Source organism: Saimiri boliviensis, chromosome 9 (genome assembly GCF_048565385.1).
Source record: "Saimiri boliviensis isolate mSaiBol1 chromosome 9, mSaiBol1.pri, whole genome shotgun sequence".
Lineage (NCBI taxonomy): Eukaryota > Metazoa > Chordata > Mammalia > Primates > Cebidae > Saimiri > Saimiri boliviensis.
The window spans coordinates 116174484-116197106 of NC_133457.1; positions in this window are offsets into that span (position 1 = coordinate 116174484).

The following is a 22623-nucleotide window of genomic DNA, read 5'->3' on the forward strand; positions in this document are numbered from 1 at the left end:
AAAAGAGGGTAGATTGCCTAGGGTTATTGAGACTCAAAGAATTAAATAACGGTGAGTTCCCTGTGTTCTCTGTGCCCTATACATGTCAGACTTGGAGCTGAAGAAGCCACACATTACCACATTAAAAAAGAAAGCCATCACAAAACCTGCTATTTCTAACCAAAGGGCCAGGAAAGGAGCAGCCTAGTAAGACAGAAAACTTTTCAATAATAAACACATTCCATTTTAGCCAAACAACACAGAAAAATATATGGCCCCAACCTACTCGTGCAAGCCAAGCCCAACTGGTTAGCTAAGACTTTCTCACGAGACTTGTAGTGAGGTGCTGCAGTGCCTCCACTTGGCTGGTGTCGGAGAGGCCCAGGGGAGCATTTGAACTTCACCACTGTCCAGAACTGACAAGTCCATCGCCTCCCCTGGAGTGTCAGTGCAGGCTGCATGGGAGCAATTAACAAGGTGCTTCTACTCCCCCTTGCCAGGGAGGTGTCAGTGGAGGCCTAAGGGAGATCTAGAACTACACCCCACCCAGCAGTAGTTAGGGAACCCAGACTCCCTCCCCCGCCACCTTTCCGATGTCAACCAAAGCTGAGTAGGGAGCCTGGACTTCTATTATACCTGGGACAGGAGGGAAGTGAGGATGAAAGGGCAGCAGGAAGGATCCTTGTGATGCTGGAAATGTTCTGTGTTTGTATCAATGTCATTGTCCTGGTAGTGACAACATCCTATAGCTTGGCCACATACTACCACCAGGAGAAACTGGGTCAAGAATCTCTCTGTGTTATTGTCTGACAACTGCATGTGAGTCTACAATGACTTCAAAATACTAAGTTTGATATAAAAAGTGAAAAATGGAAAAAGATAGACATGCTGTCTTCCGTAGTTCATTCACTATTTTTACATTCATTTATTCATAAAAGTTTTTAGCAAGGACTTCCTGGGCACCAGGCAGTGAGGATCCTAAAATGTGTTGTTTTAATTCTGGCTCTCAAGGATTTACTAATCTTTCAGGAAGACACCGATACGTAAAATAATAAAAAAAGAAACAAAATCCTTCTTAAAAAAAAAATGGATTATTTGAAGGCTGTATATTTTATCACCCTCCTCAAGTGGTAATGGTCAAATGGCAAAAAAAAAAAAAAAAAAAAAAATCTTTATAAAATATATTAGGACTTTCATGAGTTCCTATTGAGCATAACTCAAGGAATTTGCTCAGCAAGAAATAACAACCCACCAGTCAGAAGGCAAGAGCTATCTGTACGATGGGAAATCGGAACATATTTATATTCTGAGTTTCTGCCTCCTTAAAATCTACTGTAAGTACCATCATCCCTTTTCGTTTTACAATGGTTTAAATAAATAACATATTTTCAGGATTTTACACTGCACTGGCTTAACTCACAAAGGACCATTCTGTTTCTCTCTGTTCTGATCCAAACTGCGAGGGTCATTCGCTTTGTGTCTTGATCATCACTCTCTCCATCCATGTCAGTCCGTGACTGGCCATCCCTACAGCTCAGGCAAAGTTTCAGAACCTCCCCAGTGTGACCCCAAGGTAAGACCATGTTTGGTGGAAAGAAACCTACAAACATCATGGAAAAGGAAAGCCCAGTTTCATCTTATTCTTGTCTTCTCTCATTGCTTCAGTGTATTTCCACAGCCTCACAGAAAATCCTTCCTTAGAAACCAATGGTCTCTCTTCTCACGTGTGAACTCTTTTTACAGTGGTTTTTGAGTGTGTGTCATTGCCAGATTTAACACAATGTAGACCAATGTTGCCCAAACTGAGTTTTGTATACTGCTGACGGTCTGTGACAAAGTTTTTATTAATACAAATATTCAATGAAATAAAGGAAATAAGCATACAACGAAATAAGGGAAACATAGCACACATTTTACAAGGCAAACACATTCAGTTTAAATGATGGTCATTTATCTAGATGTTGTATTTTTTTCTATTTTGTTAAATGACTTTTCTATGTAAAGGCATTCATTATTGATGGTAGTTACATTTTTCTTTTTAATGATCTTTGCAAAATGAAAAGTTGATGCCCTTATGATGGTCTACACCTCTCTTTTCTGCAACATATCTATGGTTGAAAACAATTATCAAAAGTATTGGAGGCTACAAATATACATTTTTTAAAAGGCAAGCAAATCTTGCCTTATGACAGAATGAATTTTCTGAAGTTCCATAGAAAACTGAGAAATGCTCCCATATTCTTTGAGAATCACAAAGCATATTTGCATTTTTATAGGCTCTGGAAAGTACTACTGAAAAGACATTTTTAACTTTGTGTACTATGGAATTTTCTTAATTTGTTCAATCATAGAATGCTTATATTTTCTACAAAATATATATTTGTTCCATCGTGCACATTTTGGGAAATGCTGTCATAAATGTAGTATGATATATTTGAGTGGAGAAGTTGTGGGAGAAAGAAATCTTGGTAAGATCAATCAGAAAAACTTTTATGGAAATGATGCATTTGGGGCAAAATTATTTGAAAGTCACAAGGACTTGATTTGGCTGCAGAAAGAGGCCACAAATAAAGGTCAAATTAATCTATATAAGAGGCTGCAAGCAGAGATGATAACGGCTCCCAGGCAGCTGATCTAAATGTGTAAAATGGGCAAGGATAATGTATTAGGGAATGGTGGGGAGTGTGGTAAACTCTAAGCACATGCCCTGCTGCTTGACTTGAGTGGACTGTCATCATTTAAGAAGGCAAGCATGATGGGGGTGTCATATATTTTGGATTTTGAAGAGAAGACAGAGATCCAAATTTTTACTTATTTATTTATTTTGACACAGGGTCTCCCTCTGTCACCCTGGCTGTCACCCTGGCATAATCCTAACTCACTGTAGCCTCAACTTCCCAGTCTCAAGCAATCCTCCCACCTCAACGTTCTGAGTAGATGGGACCACAGGCAAGCACTACCATGCCAGGCTAGTTTGTTTTTACTTTAATTTTTTTTAGAGACAGGGTCTCACTATGTTGCCCATGTTGGTCTCAAACTCCTGCTCAAGTGATCCTCCTGGCTTGGCTTCCCAAAGTGCTGGTATTACGAACATGAGCGACTATGCCCAGCCAATTTCTCTATTTGTGAACATTGACAATTTAAAGCTAAAACCAAAATGTGAACCTAATATATGTGTATATGTATCTATTATAGATGTACATATTTATATACGCATATGCATATGTATATATGTATATCCATATATACTTATATATGTGTGTACATACTTTATATGTATGTATACACACATATATATCACACACACACACACACACACACACACACACACACACAAACATACACATATATATGTATGTGTTTGGTTTGCAACCCAGGCTAAAATTTTTGTAATTTTGCAAAATTTATTTGAAATATAATAATAAAATATATCAAAAATTATAACATTGGGAGTATAAAGCAAAGTAATCATAAATGTTTAGGCTCAAGACCCAGTTAGGCCAAGATGGCACTGTTCTGATATTCGTTCCCAAGAAGTCATATTCCTACTGGTTCCTTTTTCGTTGAGAAGACTGAATGCACTTGCCTGCCACATTCACTTTTCCTATTTCTCTCTTTTTGTTCTTCCCTCCTGGATCCTCTTGGCAAAGAATGCCACCCACATGTGCATCTGCTTCTGGTACTGTATCTTGCAGAGTACCAGCTGTAGGTAAAAAGGCAGATTTAGTTCAGCCGTCATGAAGATCAGAGAGAGAATTCAGAAGTTTCTTATCCCATCTGATCTATGAATGGTGTGGGAATCATAGTACTCAGATTTCATTTGTGCCTGAAAGTGTTAAAAAAATCACCCCAACAACTCCTCAACTCCAAAGAGGGCACAGAACTTTCAACCTCAAATTAAATTTCACGACTTTAAAAAGTTTATCTCAAAGTAGGAAAAATTACTCTCCGTAATGTTACTAGGAGTTATAACACTGTCATCTTTGATTGGCACCCACATCTCAATGGATGCGAACATACACAGGGTGATTTGAATTGAAAAGTTGGCTGCTAAAATCACAGATTGCTAAACATTCATTTGTGAGAGCAACTGTTTCCACTAAAAGTTATCATAGAAAGAAGAGGAGGTGGCGGTTCATGCCTGTAATCCCAGCACTTTGGGAGGCTGAGGAAGGAGGCTATCTTGAGCCCAGGAGTTTAAGACCAGCCTGGGCAACATAGGTAGACCCCCTTTCTTCAAAAATGTTATTAAAAATTAGTTGAACATGGTGGCACATGCCTATGTGTCAGCTACTTGACAGACTGAGGTGGGAGAATCACTTGAGCCCAGGAGCTAGAGGTTGCAGGGAGCCGTGATCGCACCACTGCACTGTAGCCTGGGCAACAGAGCAAGACTGTGTCCCCCCTCAAAAAAAAGGGAGGAAAGAAAGAAGAAGAGATTTTCAGTGTGTGTCAGCACTTCTTTACTGAGGGTGACTTTGCTCATTCTCCTGTCCCCTGTCCTAACATTTGTCAGATATGTCTTGGTTGGAGAAGTAGGTGCCCTCAATCATACAATGTACAAGGCAGTCCCCACAACAAAGACTTGTCTGACCCAAAATGTTGACAGAGCCAACATGGAGAAGCTGTGCTATGTGCCGAGCTAAAGAGATGCTGCTTTGCATTAGCATATCACACATGCTAAGGTTGCCTGCAATGCTGACAAAGGGGGTGATTTCCTTGTACGTCGCTCCTTGCCAAATTGGGTGACGTCTTACAGAACCACTGCTGCTTTTCAGGGTGGAAACAATCTTAATCTAAGTACCCTGCACAATATGCATATGGTGGGTTACAATACAATGTCTAGCTACTACCTGGACCACCACTGTGTATTTCTGCTTCTTGGTACATGTGGGAACCAGTGATGTTCTCTCAAAGGACAACTGTGTGTTCTGAATCCATCACTGAAGAAATTAAAAAAAAAAAAATTGTTACTGGCACCAAACACCTTACATTGGCTGCCTCTCCAGCTATTACCTGGAGTCTACTATCAAACACAAGTTGAAGGAAACAGCAGTGAGAAAGGCAGACAAATATCGTCCTCACCCTTGTGGGTCTTAAGGCTTAGACCACAGGCCAAAAAAGATTTTCTGTAAAGAGCTAGATAGTAACTATTTTAGACTTGTGTACCATAGGTTCCCATAGTAACAACTCCTCAAGTCTGCCATTGTAGCGGGAAAGCAGACATAGGTACTATGTAAGCCACTGAGTATAGTTATGTTCTAATAAAACTTCATACGAAGCAAGCCACTACCTAGACTTGCCCCATGAGTTGGAGCTTCCTGATCTCTAGTCTAGATTAGTGAGACAGACATTATTCAGATAAATGCTTGACGAGTTATATTTTCCAAACAATCTGTCTGGTATTTTATCCCCTGGCTTTCCGCATGATAATTCCTTTGTTATGTTCATGTCTCAGTCTAACTGCCACCTTCTTAGAGAGCTCCTCCCTCACCACCTATGAAAAATGCATCAAAAATCATCCCTCTGATAGTTCTATCACACATCCTGCATTATGAGCTACATGGTACATATAACCCAAATTAACTTGTTCATGTATTTGTTAAATCTTTCTTTTTAAATAAAAGCAGACACCCTATTTGTCTTTATAACTCTTGGAACCGCAGCACAGAGCAGGATGTCCCCAACCAGCCATCACGCTCGACTACTGCACTTGCAGGCTATAAAGAAAACTTACAAGAGCATTCTCAGTAGTGAGACCTAACTGGTCCTGGAGAGGATCAAGTTTTATTGATACTAAAAACTATCACTGAAGGAACTACTAAATCTAGTAGTTAACAGGAATTGAAGAGTATTATGCACAAGGTAATGTTGTAACCATTTTTTTTTGTATTAACAATTTTATGAAGAGTCAATATTGTCTTTCATTTTATAGATAAGAAAAGAACTGATAAGTAACTTGTGTAAGGTTACTAGTAAGTCTGGGATTAGAAGTCAGAAAGTCAAATTCTTTCTCTTAAACACTATACTATGCTGCCTCTACGATAGCCCTCACTCACCAAAAATTTTTTAAAAAGTTAAAATCCCTTAACAGAGAACCAACAGCCTGACTATACTGAAAAGGTTCATTCCATTGGTCACATTGTCCTGGTGTATCAGAGACATAACCTAGCAAAACCAGTCAATTTCCAAAAGGTGAAATTTCCACCTATGGATTGATTTTGGGAAATTAAAATTCTGAACCTACAAAAGCCTAGAGTGAAATTGGATAAGCTGGTCTTCAAGCTGTCGGGAGGGGATTGACTTCCTTCTGTACCAGGCTGCTTTCTGCATCAGGGACGCCAGCCCAACACTCTGTAGGACTGTAATGGCGACCTTCCAGTGTGGAATGAATCCATTGAGAATAAAGCTTTATGGGGCCATGCAACAAATGCACCAAATATTTATCACCAAGAAATACTTATTGCCAATTACATGAATGTGAAACAAGAGATCATCCCTGGTCTACAGAACTGTCAAGCAGGGAGGCAGGTGAACATGAGGCTGCCTTGAGATGTGGTAAGGGAAATGCGAGAGAGGGGGACCCTTCTAGGGTTTCCAGGGGGAACAGGGGTTGGTGCATTTGTGTCAACATATATGACAGACGGGGCCAGGTTATGACTTTGTGACTGATTACGTGGCTTTAGGAGAAAGTGTCAGTCCTCAAGTGCCATCTGGATGAGCCCTCATGGGGCCATGTGTAATCTTAATATTCATCGATTAATAATGACTGAGTGCTTACTTGGCACTAGGCAGCACCCTAAGTGCTTGAATATATCATCTCACTATATCTACTATAGCCCCCATTCACCAAAAATTTTTTAAAAAGTTAAAATCCCTTAACAGAGAACCAACAACCTGACTATACTGAAAAGGTTCATCTCACTGTGTTCTCACAATGAACTCGTTAGGGAGGTACCATTTTTTATTCTCATTTTCTACATAAGAAAACTAAGGTGTATAAGGGTTAAATGATTTTTCCAAAGTCGCATGGGAGAGCAATGAATAGAGCTTAGGCGGACTGGACTCCAGGATCCATTCTGGTAGGCTCTGTGACTAGCACAGTCATAACCTGGCTCTAGCTACATTTTCTAGATGGAGAAAACAAGACTTAAGGAAGTGCAGTGACTTCTCTGAGATTTGAACCTGAATTTAAGCTTGTGATCTTTTTATTACTCTAACATAGTAGTTGTGACCCCAAATCCACTTTAATATCCCTTTCTGGGACCTTCAAAACAATGACCTCTCTAAAACGAGGTAATGAAAACTGATCTGCGTTTCTTGGGCTTGAGAAGGAGCAGGGAGCAGGTGTGAGAGACAAATCCAAAAAGATTGAAGACTACCTGGCCATTGAGACATAGCAGAGAGAATGGTTCTGTTGGTGGGTGCCTAGAATCTTGGAAATGCCATATTGCAGAGATGAAGAAGACAAAAGGAATAGCTTGGAGAATTAAGGCAATTGTATAACTGCTATTATCCATCATAAATAATGTCAAGCAGGCATTTCCCTCCCAAGAACTATCTACTAAATTCTGGGAGATTTACCCTCTCCCAGTCACACATCAAATGCGATACTTTAAATCCAAAGACATAATATTTGAGCACACCCTAACCTTTTGTCGTGAAGACATACTCTCTATATTTTAAAAGGCTTCTTCCAGAAATATTTAAAGCTAACCATTCCATTAAATAAGTCCAGGATATCTAGACAGTATGACTGGGATAATATGGAATTATTTATAAAGATGACTTGTTCTGAGAAAATTGTTATGCTGAAGTGAGGGAAATCCCACCTTCTCTCTTTGTTCATGAACTGTGATTAAAACCAATTTATTTGAAATGTATCAAAGAGGGCTAATAAGGAAAGTGGATTTGGGGCCACCCGGTTAGGTGGCGGGTCTTTTGGTTGCTTTCATGTGGGATACCACCTCCGGTTACACAGCAGCACATTCTCATCTCATCACTGTGGAATTCTTGGATTTGAAACTGGCTCCATTCACTTTGTATAATGGAAGCCTCTTATTTTGGGTTGCCTAATTCTCATCATTTACTTGCATGCAGTATTCTATCATTAAATGCTGCTTAAGTAGATCAGGAGAGAATCCATTTTGTTCACTAAACCAAGAACTCTTTTTTCTATGACCTTGAAAGTAGAAGGTTGGATCAACCATGCCTTCCACTGACCTTGGAATTAACATACGCACATGTATGTTCCTGGTTTGCCAGGCCTTAGCTGACCTGACCCATGTCCACCCCTCCAGCTTCATCCCACTCCTCTCTCTTTTTCTCTCCAGATTCCACCTCAGGGACTCCCTCCATTTTCTTGAACTAATAAAATTCCTTCCTGCACGCTCTTTTTAGGTGGCTAACATTCTTTTCCCTGCCTCAACCTGCTCTGCTTCAATTCATCCTGTCAACGTCAGTCTAATTGTTACTTCCTCAGGAAACAAACTTCTCCTCCCCCTAACTGGGTCATTTTCTCCTGTTACATGTTATTACTCCACCAATTTCCTCTCCTCTAGAGAACTGACATCAATTAAAATTAAATATGTGTTTGTGCTATTATTTATTTAATGTTTTTTTCAAAAGCCTGCAGCTCCCGGTGGGCACATCATCTATGGTATCTTCAGTACCTAGAAAAGTGCTTGACACATAGCAGTTGCTCAATAAATCAAAGACTAAACTAGTGAGTAGTGAATGAGTAAATAAATGCTTCATCAGCTGCCTACCCATTAATTATGCTCTGAGGATGTTGTGGAAAGCTCACTCAAGGTCTTCAGAACTCAAACTCTCAACTATGATTCTTGTTTACATAAAATTTCTACATTATTTTACGCAAGCATTTCTTCTATTGTTTTTATTGATCTTAAAGTTTAATCAAACAGTCTTAATCATATTAAGATGTTTGTCTATTGCATAAAATCTATTCATTAAAAGCATGTTACTTTAGAACGATTTGTTATGGCAACACTACCCAAAGTATGGTTTGGGAGTATGAGTTTCACTGGATGTTAGAGGAAAAAAATGTCCCACAATCAAGGACAAGTGAGAAACTTAAAAAAGCAAAAAGATTTTGTTTGTTTACTTTAGTGAACGACTTCTAGAACCTCAAATGTGCTAATGAGCATTATGAAAACCGAAGAGGGGGATTTAAAATGACATGTTTTCTAAATATATTTGACCATAGAGAATCATCTGGTCTCAGACCATCTTTTGGAAATACTGCTGTGTGTAACAAAAGACAGGTTAATATTTCATGTTTATGCCTGCTTTGGGAGAAAGAACTGTACTGACTCTTTAAGAGAAACTCCACTTCTCCCACAAACAAAATTTTAGGAGCTACGCTTCCTTCCTTGCATTGGCAAGCAACTTCCAATTAAACGCCAACTCTGGTTTATGGTTTGAACATCAGTAATAACTGTATCATTAGAATGGAGCCTGGAGTTCTCATCGTCACATTCCACATGGAGCTCTCATTGGGAAAAGGGAAGGGCAGTCAGTTTAGGAGTATTTATGAAGTAGAATCCATATTTTAAAGGACACTATCAATGGGAAAATAGCAGCAAGGAAAAGCAGTATTCAGATCTGGAAAACTAATCAGATTCTAAGGTACAGCCTCAAAACTAGACAGTCAAAAGAAACTTGCCGAGGTTAGCTTCTAGTGGGAGACAAAAATTCAGAAGATCAAATCAAGGCTGTGTGTTAGTGTGAGTCTTAATACGAAACAAATAACTTCAAAATAGTTCAAGTCTGAAATTCAGAAGAATACGGGCTCCACCAATGTGTCCTTGTCAACCCCCTCGTGAATCATATTTCTGTTATATTTAATGACTGTTGGGCATGACTCATGAATTTGATGGTAAGCAGGATAGTCTTGTGGCCTTGGGTATTTTTAAACATCTAAGCAGAAAGGGGGAATATTTAAGGTAGAAAAAGGACATGAATTTTATAGTAAAAATAGCGTGTTTGGTGGATGGAGTTTAGGTATCTCTATGGAATACAGAGTTAAACAGATTACCATATGTTTCCTTCAAGAGCATTTGAAAAATGAAGACCAAATGTGTTTTATAGAATGATGTTCTTCATAATACAGATGGCCACTGATCTGAAGCTGCAGCTAAAATAAATATGATACCTTTTGAGTGCTATTCATAGACACTAGTGGCCTATCAATTTCCCTATCTCGGGAAAAGCGAACTGGAGGATGACAGCTCACTCCCAGAAGAGTGGTTGATACATGTCAAGTGGCTGTGTCTCTGCTTCTGATTATTAATTGCGGCTAATATAGAGAAAGAAGATGTCCCCAGACTATGCAGATGCTTCTTGGAATGGGGATGTCCTCAGGCATAGTGGGAAGAGGCTCTGCTATAGCCAGAAATTTCAGATCTGGTTTCCGGTTGTGCTGTTAAACCTTGAGGCCAAAGAAGCTTAAGCTTCTGAGACTCTCACATTTCAAGCCCTGGGAAGGTCCTACCAAGGTGTTGTCATGGTTATATGTACCTCTAAAATCTGTAAAGTATAATGTTTTAGGCTCAACTGGTTAAGACACTATCTTTTCCCACTTCTACCTCCCCTCCACCATACTTCTCTTTGAATTAGATGGCATTAGCATGGCCATTGGCATTTTAGGATCCAGTTACGGGAAAGGTGAGTTGAGGATAGGTTTATATGGGGAGCGACGGGATACCTGCCTGTCGGTAGTCCCTCACTTTCATTTATGGTTAAGGTACTGCTAGTATCCTGGTGTAGGAATGACTTCTACAAACACTTGTGCAGCCACAGGGCCAATGAACCCAATGCTTTGGTGAGTAGGTGTGAGACCAATGGCAGTACAGCAATATAAATACATCCTAAGATGTCTGTACTGTCCATGGGAAGTAGAGGAGAAAAAGGGTATAAATAAAGGAGAATAAAAAGAGCAGAAAGCTAGCCTGCTGAAAATTCGTCTAACGATCAGATATGTGTGCCCTTGTAAGTGGAGGATTTGATTCTCATCAACACTTAGTCAAACTGGAAGTTCTTTTCTCTCCAGGGTATACTCATTAATGCAGCATGCACAATTATAAATGCACCACATATTATTTTTCTTTTTTGATGGAAATTTTAAAAATTATCATAATTCCAGTGTTTAAATTTCTTGCTGATTTGACACAGAATACTAACATAGATGAAGATAACATAAAACTCATAATACACCATTAAGTAAGTGTATAAGTGACAAACTGGTAACTGGGGATCCTTAATTCAAAGAGTGTTTAAGATTAGTCACTACACAAAAAAAGCTTGAAATTTCCCTTAAATTCTACAGCTCATGTATGAAAGAAATTTGATAGAGGCTTTCACAAAATGTCAAATTCTAAAAATGTCTATGACATTACCAATAATGTGTTATAGAGCTCACATAAATATTTGTAAACTATCAATAATGGAAAAGGTTTTGATCAACCATGCTAGGGAAAAGACTAGAACTATTTTTTTTATTTTCTCTATAGAAAAATATTTTATAAAATCTTTGTCAGGAAGAGGTGATCAAAGAGTATAAAACAAAAAATGTCAGAGAAATGTTTTAGAGATGTCAGGCAGTTAATAAAATATTAAGTTATTTTTCTAGATTTTGTGATGTTTGTGGTTTGTTAGCTTTTTAAAATTTGTGATTTGTCTTGATTTATTTTCTCATTCCAAATATTCACTTTCTTATATAATTTTGTATCTGTAATGTTGCTTCCTTTTTTAAAGGTGAATCCAAATTGAATAAGGTTTAAAATCAACAAAAGCTGAAACTTGCCCTGCAGCTCTGTGACACTGAACACTTCGCATGTATTGGGCTCTGTTCTCTTATCTGTAAAATGGGGAGATAATAGCACCAGCAGGGTGACTGGGAAGAGAACATTGCAAGAATAAATCACCAGAAAGGAATTGTGTAATGACATTTACGCAAATATGTAGACTCTATGCAGAGTCTACAAAGGCTTCAGACTATACTGAAGGTGTCAGGTACCCCCTAATCCCTAATTATGCTACTCAACATCAAGGTAGAACTTGCTAACCCGTCCATATGGGTTTTTCTGCATTGACCACCATAGGGTCACCTTCCCTGGGTGTCAGGAAATTGAGTTGGAAGAGATGGGGAAAGAATTACTTGGTAGTCGTCTGGAAGTTCTCCATCCTTTTCCTTATCTTGTCGCATTTTGCATTTTTCTAAAAATGGAAGACAGGAGGGAGGCTGCAGTCACACTCCTGCTGCTTCTCTGGTTTCTTCTGGAAAGCACAGTCATGAAAAAGTGTGGTTCCCATGGCCGTGTCAAAAGCGATCCCAGTGTCCAGACTGCGGTTCGTGGTGTGAAAGGCAGAGTACACAGCATCTTTCTTTTTGCCAGTTACAAATGTTGCAGGCACAAAGTGGCTCTGGGGTTGGCCACTGTGGAAGCTGCTTCTTAATCCCGAATCAGGAAATGTTCTTGAAGCCATAGCCCTGCAGTGGCAGCTTCTTGATTCACCATATTTCTGATGTTTGCAGAACTCATAGTTTCCTAGTGGGCCAGTTCTGCCATGCTATTCCAGCTGTCACTCTAGAGGTGATTTTTCAGGCCTTCCAGAAAGGATTAGGTGCCCCAGTACATTAAATATTCCCTGCATCCAAATCTTGACAGATGTAGGATGGTAGACTGATGGTTCTAAAGCAACTGTGAGGAAACGTCCCCTACCATATTGCAAAGTGAAGAGAATCAGAAAGTTAATTACACTCAAACATGGAGAATAAGGAAGTAGCAGGGATTACTGATAGGGATTTTTATTTTGTGGTGAGGAGAGAGCAGATTTAACTTTCATGATCAAGACTAAATGAGGACATATCATTGGATATACCAGTACAGAAAGCAACAATGACCAGTGACCGGAACGCTGATCTCTAGAATGTAAGACGCAACCTCAAGTAAAGGGGGTTTGGGAGACTCCAAATTAATTTTATGCTGCCTGATAAATAAATGAAAATGAAATTAAATTTGGAGCAGAAAAGTAAATGTGTCTTTTTGCATTCCTAGCATGTGGGTTAAGATCAAACCAGCTACTGAATAGAAGCCGCCAAGAGGAGTGCTGGCAGGTGCCAGTCACAGGGCTTGTTGGGCTTTAATACACTTATTCCACTACTCTTCACACTAGCTCAGGGAGGTGGGGCTGTTACTATCTGCATTTGGTACGTGGACCAAATAGAGGCTCAGAGAAAGTAAGTTACCTGACCGCCCACCTCAAGGGAGCACCAATGAGAGTTCAGGATTTGCACAGGGAGAGCCTTACAAGTGGGTGAAGAATTATGAGAAAAAGACAAAGATTTGGAAAGAGAGGGAGTGTTGATTGGTTCTTGAACAGTCGTGTGCAGCATGAACCTGTTGCATGGAAAAGGGAGGGAAGCTGTTAGAGAACCCCCAAATGAGAAAGAGACCGCAGCATCTTTTCTACGTGAATATGGCGTCACCCTCTTCTCTTATTCTCCTAGGTCGTGATGGCTGCTGTGCCAAACCCTTTGCTCCCATCTCCTCCCATATTAGTCTGTTTTCACACTGCTGACAAAGACACACCCGAGACTGGGTAATTTCTTAAAAAAAAAAAAAAGGTGGGGGGGGGCGCGTTTAATAGGCTCGAAGTTCTACATAGCTGGGGAGACTTCACAATCATGGTGGAAGGCGAAAGGCATGTCTTACATGGTGGCAGACAAGATAGAATGAGAGCCATATGAAAAGGGTTTTCCCTTAAAAAAACCATCAGATTTTGTGAGACTTATTCAATACTGTGAGAACAACACATGGGAATTCTGGGAACTACAATCAAGATGAAATTTGGGTGGGGACACGGCCAAACCATATCACTTCCCATGTATGTGCTCTGAACAGCCCACAGCAAGTTGGGTTGTCTAAAATCAAATGGGCTGAGCTCACATCCACTTATTTTGGTCTTAAAAGTGGGCTCAGAGAGATGCTCGCCACCTTAATTGTAGTGGAGAAAAACGGGGCATTGTCCCTGGTCATGAACCACAAATACATGCATAGGAAGATGTCTCCACCGAAGAAGGGGTCCAGATGGCCACTGCACTACTCTGGGTCAAGAAACACAAGAAGCAGACCAAAGGCGAGGGTCACTCCAGGCATCCTTCCCAGTTCTGAGTCAGGTGCAGGCCGGGCACTTGCATGGGAGGCTGCCTCTACCCTTTGTTGGCTTCCTGGCTCTCTCCTTTACCAGCTCGCTTACACTCTGGCTCTTGGACTCCGCTTTGCACTCACTGCCTCAAAGCACTGTGGTTAAGACAGTGGGCTCCTGGATTTGCATCCTGGTTCAAACACTTATTAGTGACACACCCTTGGGCAAAGGTTTTACCTCTCCATATCTGTAAAATGGGACGGTTTTTACTCATATGGCTATTGCAACAATTTCATGAGTTAAAATTGGTTGAGTGCTTAAAACAGTGCCTGGAATACAGCAGATGCTCATGAAATCTTAGGATGTTTCCCTCATTTATTTAAAACCATATGTTCCCAAGCCTCACTCACTGACACACCAATTTCATGATTTTTGCCACATTCAAGTACCTTCTGTAATAGTACTATATTTGTTTATTATTTTATTTAACTCAAGTTGTTCTAAGTAATAATATCAAGAATAGAAAGGATTTATATGGAAGTTTAATTTTTTCCAACATCTATTTCTTTATTCCTTAGAAACTAAAATTTAAAAGTTAAAGCATCTTATGCATATACCATCAATGGGATGGGAACTACACTTTAGGAAAAACTTGTGTGTGTAATTGTCTTCACACTCATTTTTGCTTATTTTATTAGTTTATTAATTTACTGATTTCTCTAGTTATTCATTCAATTACTCATTGAGTCAATAATTAATAAAAACATTTTTCAAAGTCATTTACTGAGGACCCAATGGCTTATATCTTGCGATAGATGGAAGCTGGAGGCTTACAAATACCAACCAGGTAAGTTCCTTCCCTGGTGGGGGCTGATAAGGGAATCAGCCACGCAAACAACCCATTACGGCAAGAGATTAGGCGTGGTAGAAGATTTGGGAGCCAAGGGGAAGGAGGACTATTCCTTTGGCCTAGGGGAGTCTATGCTCCTGCAGTCAAAAGATTCTCCAGGGCATATACTCAGCCCTCCTCTCTTCATGATGCAATCATCCCAGATTGTTGCCAAGTGGTGAGAATCTTCATGAGGAAAGTATTCTCTGCTGAGTCAAACAATGGAGAAAGTACTAGGAAAGGATTCTGCCCAAAATGAAGATGCTTCATGCAGTCTTTCCTTCATCCCTTCCTTTCAACACATATTTACTGAGTACCTACTGTATGCCTGACACTGAGAATTCATTAGTCTCTGCCATCATGGAGATTAAAATCTACTGTGGCAGCCAGATGTTATTGTACAAACAATCATACAAACAGTGATTTACTTATAATTGTGACAGTTGCCAGGAGAACATCTATAGTGTTATGGGAGCATGTAGAAATCTTCAACTAGATTAGGGAGTTAAGGCTGTCAACTCTGAGAAGATAAAATTGAATGGAAGACCCAAATAATGAAAAGGAATTTACCAAGGTGTGGGAGGGTGGTGGTGATATAGTTGGTAAAAGTAGTGTTACAGGCAGAGGCATCTCAGCATGTGGAAGGGCTGGACATGGGATGGGATTGGCAGCTTTGAGGAACACAACTTTTAGTAAAATATCTAGACAGTGGGATACAGAAGATGAAGCTGGGGAAAGATGGTGCTCATGATCATCTGGGACTTTGTAAGCAATGTATTGTCTACCTTTATCCTAAATGCAATGGGGAAAAAAGGTGAAGATTTTAGGCAGGGGAGTTTCCAAACTCAACTTGTTAGGGAACTCTCACTCTGACTGCAGCATGGGGAACGAATTGGCAAGGACACGAACTTGAGCTGAATGCTGAAGTCCAGGGTATGAAAAGTGCAGAAAAATGCTCATGAAAGTGATGAAGCAGAGGAGAAAAATATTCTGAATGGATTCTCTAAATTAATTGCCGAGGTGATCCCCCCAAGACCAAGCAGGAAGAGGGCACTGGGGAAATCAATCTCACAGTCATGTTTAGAGTTTCCTTTGAAGCTCATGCTCTGGAAAAGGTGTGGGCTCTGGAGCAAAGCAGGCTAAGGTTCATATCCTGCTTTTATTTCTTTTTTTCCCCTTTTAATTTTTGTGGGTACATAGTAGATGTATATATCTGGGGTACTGCCTGTATTTTTTTGCAGCTTGACCTTAACCTCTGAATTTGCCCCCATTTCTTCATTTACAGAATAGTGATAATAGCACTGCCTTCATAGTGTCACTGTCAGGCTTGAACGAAGAGTCCACAGAAACTCTGGCACATAGTAGGTGCTTACTAGAGTGCAATATAGACGTAGGGTTGTGTGGTGTTCTTTTTCTCCCTAGTTGCGGCAGGGAACCAAGCTTTCGCATCAGTTTTACAATGTATTCTAGAGAAGCAGCCATACTGTAAAAATCTTCTTTCTGATATGCTGCACATTATAGTAAATGGCATTATTCATGGATGTGTCAAAGCCATAAAATAGGAGATTTTGAGGCGATCACAGCTGTGAATGATTAATATTTTCATCCCAAGATGCCACAGAGGTACCAAGGCTATGTTAATTATTACATGCGTGAACCTCGTCCTGTGGGCTCCCTCCCCAAGTGCCTGTTAATTTGCTCATATGCTGTGCAGCTGATGGGACTGGAAAACTCTCCACTCAGAACACACAGTGGATCTCTGGCAGTTCCTCATGTCCCTAATAACTGTGCTATACTTCTGCAGAGGGGAAAAAAAAGGAACCATCTCCAGTCCAACAACAATGATGGGATTTAAGCAGAAGAGAAATGCTTTATCAAAGATAGCTTCAAGCTTTTCTTTGTGTTTGCAATTTACTGATCTATTTATTAATATTCTGCTAAAAATTTTGGATGCTGCATTGCAGTTATGAATATCTGTACTATTATCTTTTGAATTCTTTTTCATTTTTGCTAAATTTTAAATTTATCTAAATTATTTCCCTATTCATATTTAAATGTATTTTTACAGGTATCAATTGTTCACTATAAAAAGTACCTGCCTCTCTATGTAAGGAAAGCATCTCTATCTTTGGGAATATTTGTTTAGGCTTCAGTGTTGTGTGTCTTTATTTTTGAGGAGGTTGATTTCATATAGTCACCTTCTAAAACCCCTTTTTAAAACATAGATAATTTTTGTTTTTTTTTAAAAAAAAAGAAGCAAAGGCCAAAAGCTGAGTCCTCATCCTTAAATTTGTAAATTTCCCTAAACCCTAGTGTGCTCTTATACACTGAACCAATTCCTTCTGCAATTTCCGTAAATCTCTCTATTCATACGATTTCACTAGGATCAGTCTCTGCTGAAAAATCTAGTTTAAGCTGCCTGGCAGTCTGAAAAGAGGAAGATCTATTAATTTAATCATTTGTATGAATCATGTCTAAATGATCTCAGCAGAGAAAATGTGTTAGCCATTTAAATCCCATCATTACATATTATATAATAATTACTGCTAATTCTAGTTTGGATGGGCCACAATTTGGCTTTCCATTCCCTAAATGTGGAGGGTAGGATGACCTCACCGAATTTAGCCTCCGCAGCTTCTAGGCTTTCTCTAGCCTTCCTCATTACCAACTTAATAGCCACATTCAGCTCCAGGCGTCCAGTCCCCGTTAAGTCTGTTTTGTGCTCATAATTAGTATTCATTTTGTGATCACGGAGTTCACCCTCAGCACAGAACGGAGCCTAATGTTAATCACTGCTGTGTCTCCCTCCCTTTGACTCTGATCTGTCAGCATCGCGTAGCTTGTCCCATACCTAATTTTTTGCCCTTACCAGCCAACAAGCACCTCCACGTCGCGCAGTGTCAGAATTAGAAACTTTTGACAGATCTGTAATCATACAGTTCTCATCAACTCTATGCATGTTAGTCATTTCATTTCCACATTCGAACAGTTAATATGCCTTAATTTCTCTCACTTTGTGAATATTTAATTCCTCCCTTTTCAACATCATTTTTAGGTTGTGTGAATCATTTTCAAAGCCTTTGCTCTGCTCCCGCACTATCATCTGCATATTTTATGAAATGGCACGGTTGAGTCTCGGAGGGCTCTTGATAAAAATGGAACTGGCAGCCTGCTCATTAGCTGTTTACCTGGAGCCGTGTGCGCCCCGATAATGGCGAGCTCCCACTGGATTCGAATTAGGATTCTCTGCCGAATCACCACCAGCAGCAGCTTTCTCCAGGACGTCCGCTGCTCTTCCGGTGCCCTTCTCGCCCCATGGCAGAGAGTTTCTAGGAAACCTGCTTTTGGGGGCTGTCCTAGGGAACGTTGCTCCCTGGCATCTGAGGCAGTTTAATTTTTGAAGTGGAGACACAGACGCTTTAGCAAATTAGCACCTCTAAGGATAGCAAAATTCCCCTGAAAGGACACATTCTGAAGGTCTGGTTGGTTGACCTTCCGGAGCTTTCCAGATGCTAGAAGAAGCCCATTCCCTGCTATAACGAGGTGACCAGTTGTCACATTTTGCCTGGGACTGCAGATTCCCAGAGCATAAGACTTACCCTTTTGAAATCAGGAAAGTTCCAGGCAATCGAACGGGGGTTGGTCACCTTCGCTGTCACTCACTGGAGGGCTTGCATCATGTTCCCAGCCTCTGAAATAGATGGAAAGATCTTCAATGGCTTTTACAGATGGGCTGAGCCACTGCTGTGATCTGTCAAGACGACTTAGAGAAGAGCACCGGCCATAGCCCTGCGGTCTCCGAGGTCGGCTTGAAAACCAGGACTGTTTGGATGGACTTGTAGCCTGCACTTAAAAATCAGGAAATTCCTATGAACAAGGCAGGATTTCTGCTTCTCGTTGAAAACCAAAGACATGGCTCTGCAATGTGCCTATTCTTTATGGAAATGATTGATCAGGTGGAGCCGAATAGGGACCATCCCTTTAGATGGGGCATCTGCTTTCCAGTTTTATAACCCTTCCCTTATTGCCCCCAGCTGGATCCGTTAATTCTGTGTACCTATCTGGTTTCAGTTTGCATCTGATTTTGAGCTTCTGGATGAAAGTTGAAAGTACTGGCTTTGCAGTATGATTCAAGTCTCAGTTCTATTAACTTTTAACTATCTGACCTTGGCCAAGATAAGCAAACACCCTGGGTCTCAGTTCTGTCACCTGTAACTTGGGAACAATAAAAGTATATTAGTATAGCAGTATCTTATTATAAATATTAAATTAAGTAAGATATGTACATTGAAGAAATGCATATACGTGGCTTGGAATGGGCCTGGATCATATTTATTAAAAGTGCTTGTTTTTTTCTTCTTATTCTCTTATTATTATTAGTTTTACAGAAAAATTAACTGACACCTGTAATTCCCTAGTAAGCTACTTAATATAATATACAAATAGAAACTATGTGAATACAAACAAGAAAAGAATATTTGCATTAAAATATTTTATATTTTATAATGTATCTTGGAACCAAATATCGAGGTATACCCAAAGCAATTCCAGGTGACCACCTGTGCAATTAATGAGATGATCGACAATGCTGCAGGAAACGAAACATTCCATTCCTGATGTACTGATAATCTTGTGTTCCTTTTTGCATTAGTGAATCCTCCAACACCTTTTTGAATTCCATAAACTTATACTTTTTCTACAGAGTGAATTCCTTTGTAGTAGAATCTGCTTCCTTAAGATTTCCTCCTGTTGAAATGATTTTATCCTATAGCAGCCTTGTGTCACTGGGGATTTTATCACCAGGCAAAAGTGATACACTATTAATACCTTGGATTTACGTAGCAATTGTTCTTTTGAATAGTTCAAAGGTACTAGATGATTCTCAAAGATATGGTATTTGATATTAATGAGGAAGTTGTTATACCACAGGAAACAGTAGTTTATTTGGTTTTTTTTTGTTTTTTTTTTTTTTGTTTTTTGGTTTTTTTTGATGTTTCCCCTTCCCTTTTGAAACAGACCGTTGTAACACGACATGCTCAGAGTTTTTCTAAGTTTTATTTGGGAAGTGCTATTACTGGGTGAAAAGTATTTCTGGTCCTGAGTCATCGAAACCTGGATTTGAATCTCTGATCCCTGATGCTGTCTGAGCCTGACACCCACAGAATGCTCATTTTTAAAGAGAGTTGAATAAAGGGACTATTTACAAAGCTGTCGACAGGATATAGGGAACGTGCCAGGAATAGTGGAGCACCTGAGGGCTGGTAATAGGGGGGTTCTTTCGCTACTTTTACATCTGAAATGGTAAGAAGAAGGAGGGAAGACCAGACTTAGGAGATGGAGGGCTGTGTAGAGAGGACCGTCCTATTATGAGAGGGTCCCAGTTGGCTTGTTAAGACCTCTTGGGATTGGACCAATGGGGAAAAACTTGCTAAGGTCACACTGTCTTTCTTCCTTCTAATTTCTTGGAAGAGTTTCCCATTGGTCAAACCCAACCAGAAGCTTCAGAAAAAAGAATATAATCCTTGTGGGAGCTTCTACTGCTTACCCTCCCAGGGTACAGAGAACGTGCGGGCAGTGCAGGAGGAAACAGAACCAGCCCAAAGTCATCAGGTGTCTCTGAACAAGTTGTTCGACTTCTCCGAGACTCTCTGACACTGAGTTTATTTCTTAGTAAATAAAGCTACAAAATACCTACCTCAGAGTGTTATGAAATGAGATAATACTTACACATCTGGCATAGGCCCCTGGCACATAGTAGGTCTTTCCTAGAAGGATGAAACAGATCAGTGGTTTGCCCAGGCCATTTCATCTTCAAGGCAACATGAGTTGAGAAAAGCTTGGGTACTAGAAGTTTTGAGAAAATGTTTGAGTGCTAAAAGTCAAGTCATGATTTCAAAATGTAAAATTATACTCAACAATAGTCAAATTCTTAATTGATTTTACAGGAAGCGTAGTAATACGTCAATGGATCTAACGGTAACCTACTCTTACTTAGTTCTACATAATTAAAAGGTGGGATGTGTTTGCTGTTATGCTGGCATTCATAGTTTTCAAGCTCATCTGTTTCACATACTGGTTTTCCTGTGGAAGGTTATCTTTAAAAAGTTCTCTGTAAATTGTCATCTCAATGTTGTTGAGTGAATAAAACAGCCTAGCTCTAGCTAGAAGGAACATGATAAAACATATAGACTCAGCAAGAAATTTTTTTAAAACTTATGTTCTATAGGTTATACAGAGTCTCATCATCCTTTCACATGTAACCTTAAATTTTATAAAGAATTTTTAATTTAAAAATTATAAATCAAAATCTTTTAAAAATAAATCAACCTGCTATACTCCATTAATTGTATAAAATACTTTTCTTTTTATATTTTAACTTCTGAGAAATTAAGATGCATCTTAAGCAATGATATCTTAGACTTGATGAGATACGGTGGTGACCAACATTTAAACATCATGAGATTTCATGTAGAAACTTGTATTTCCAGTTTCTAAAGGCTGGATGGTCTCTCAGCCTTGGATCTGGCACTCATACAGCCTCTGTGGTAGAGGGGCTTAGCTCCGAACTCTTGAAAGAGGATCATGGCTCTCAGAGTCACCTCATCCTTACCCACACCTTTACTGCTTTTTAGAACTTGAGGAATCTCATCTACCAGCCTCCAACTTAGGCTCTGAACCTGTAAGAAGCCTTTCTAGGAAGGAATAGAGCTGCATGGGCTGACTTTCACATTGCAGACCACTAATGGGCATTTTTACCCGGAGTAAATCAACCCATCAAGTGTTGGTTCGCTTGAGTATAATAATAATGGTTCTCTCCTAATCAGAAAGTTCCGATCAGCAGTTGATGAGCAAATAGAAATAGCAAAAAATATGAGGTGAGGGGCTTTAGGTCCATCATGTTGTAGACGGAGGGTGACCGATAGGCATGGATCTCTTGGGAGGGGAGACAACAGGGAAGGGAAAGGAAGTCCTTGGTAGTGGAAATGTAAGGAAATGTCCCTCCAGAAATATTGAGTGACTTGTCCAGAAAAGCAAATGGCTAACTAGGAGGTAGCAGTTCTTCACACATTCAGTCCAGTATTCTTTGCATTCAAACTTATTGAAAAAGTATGTTCAAACTCTATAGACAAAGACTCTCTAACAAAACAACTTTGAGAAAAGAGATTTCTCTCTCCTTCCTCCAGGTATACACCCACAAAAGACCTGAATAAAAACAACTCTGCTATATCCTTCATATAGAATATTCCTTAAATATGTTTGAAAATATTAGAGGTTTTCCTCCCAGCATTATCATTTCTCATGGAAAATCCTTCCTATATTATATTTTATATTACATACTATAATATGCCCGGTAGATTGTAGATAACATCTCTCCTGTCTTAGATTTTACATCTGAAAATTTGAGATTACAATAAACTCTATGGGCAACAATAACCAGAGACATGAAGATAATATATGTGAGTATTCTTTAAGCTCTTTGACTGAAAGACATGTTATAAATATATGAGCAATTATTCAATATTATATTTGAAAAAATATAGATCACCCAGCCTTGCAAATACAAGATAATTCCACAGACTGTGTTC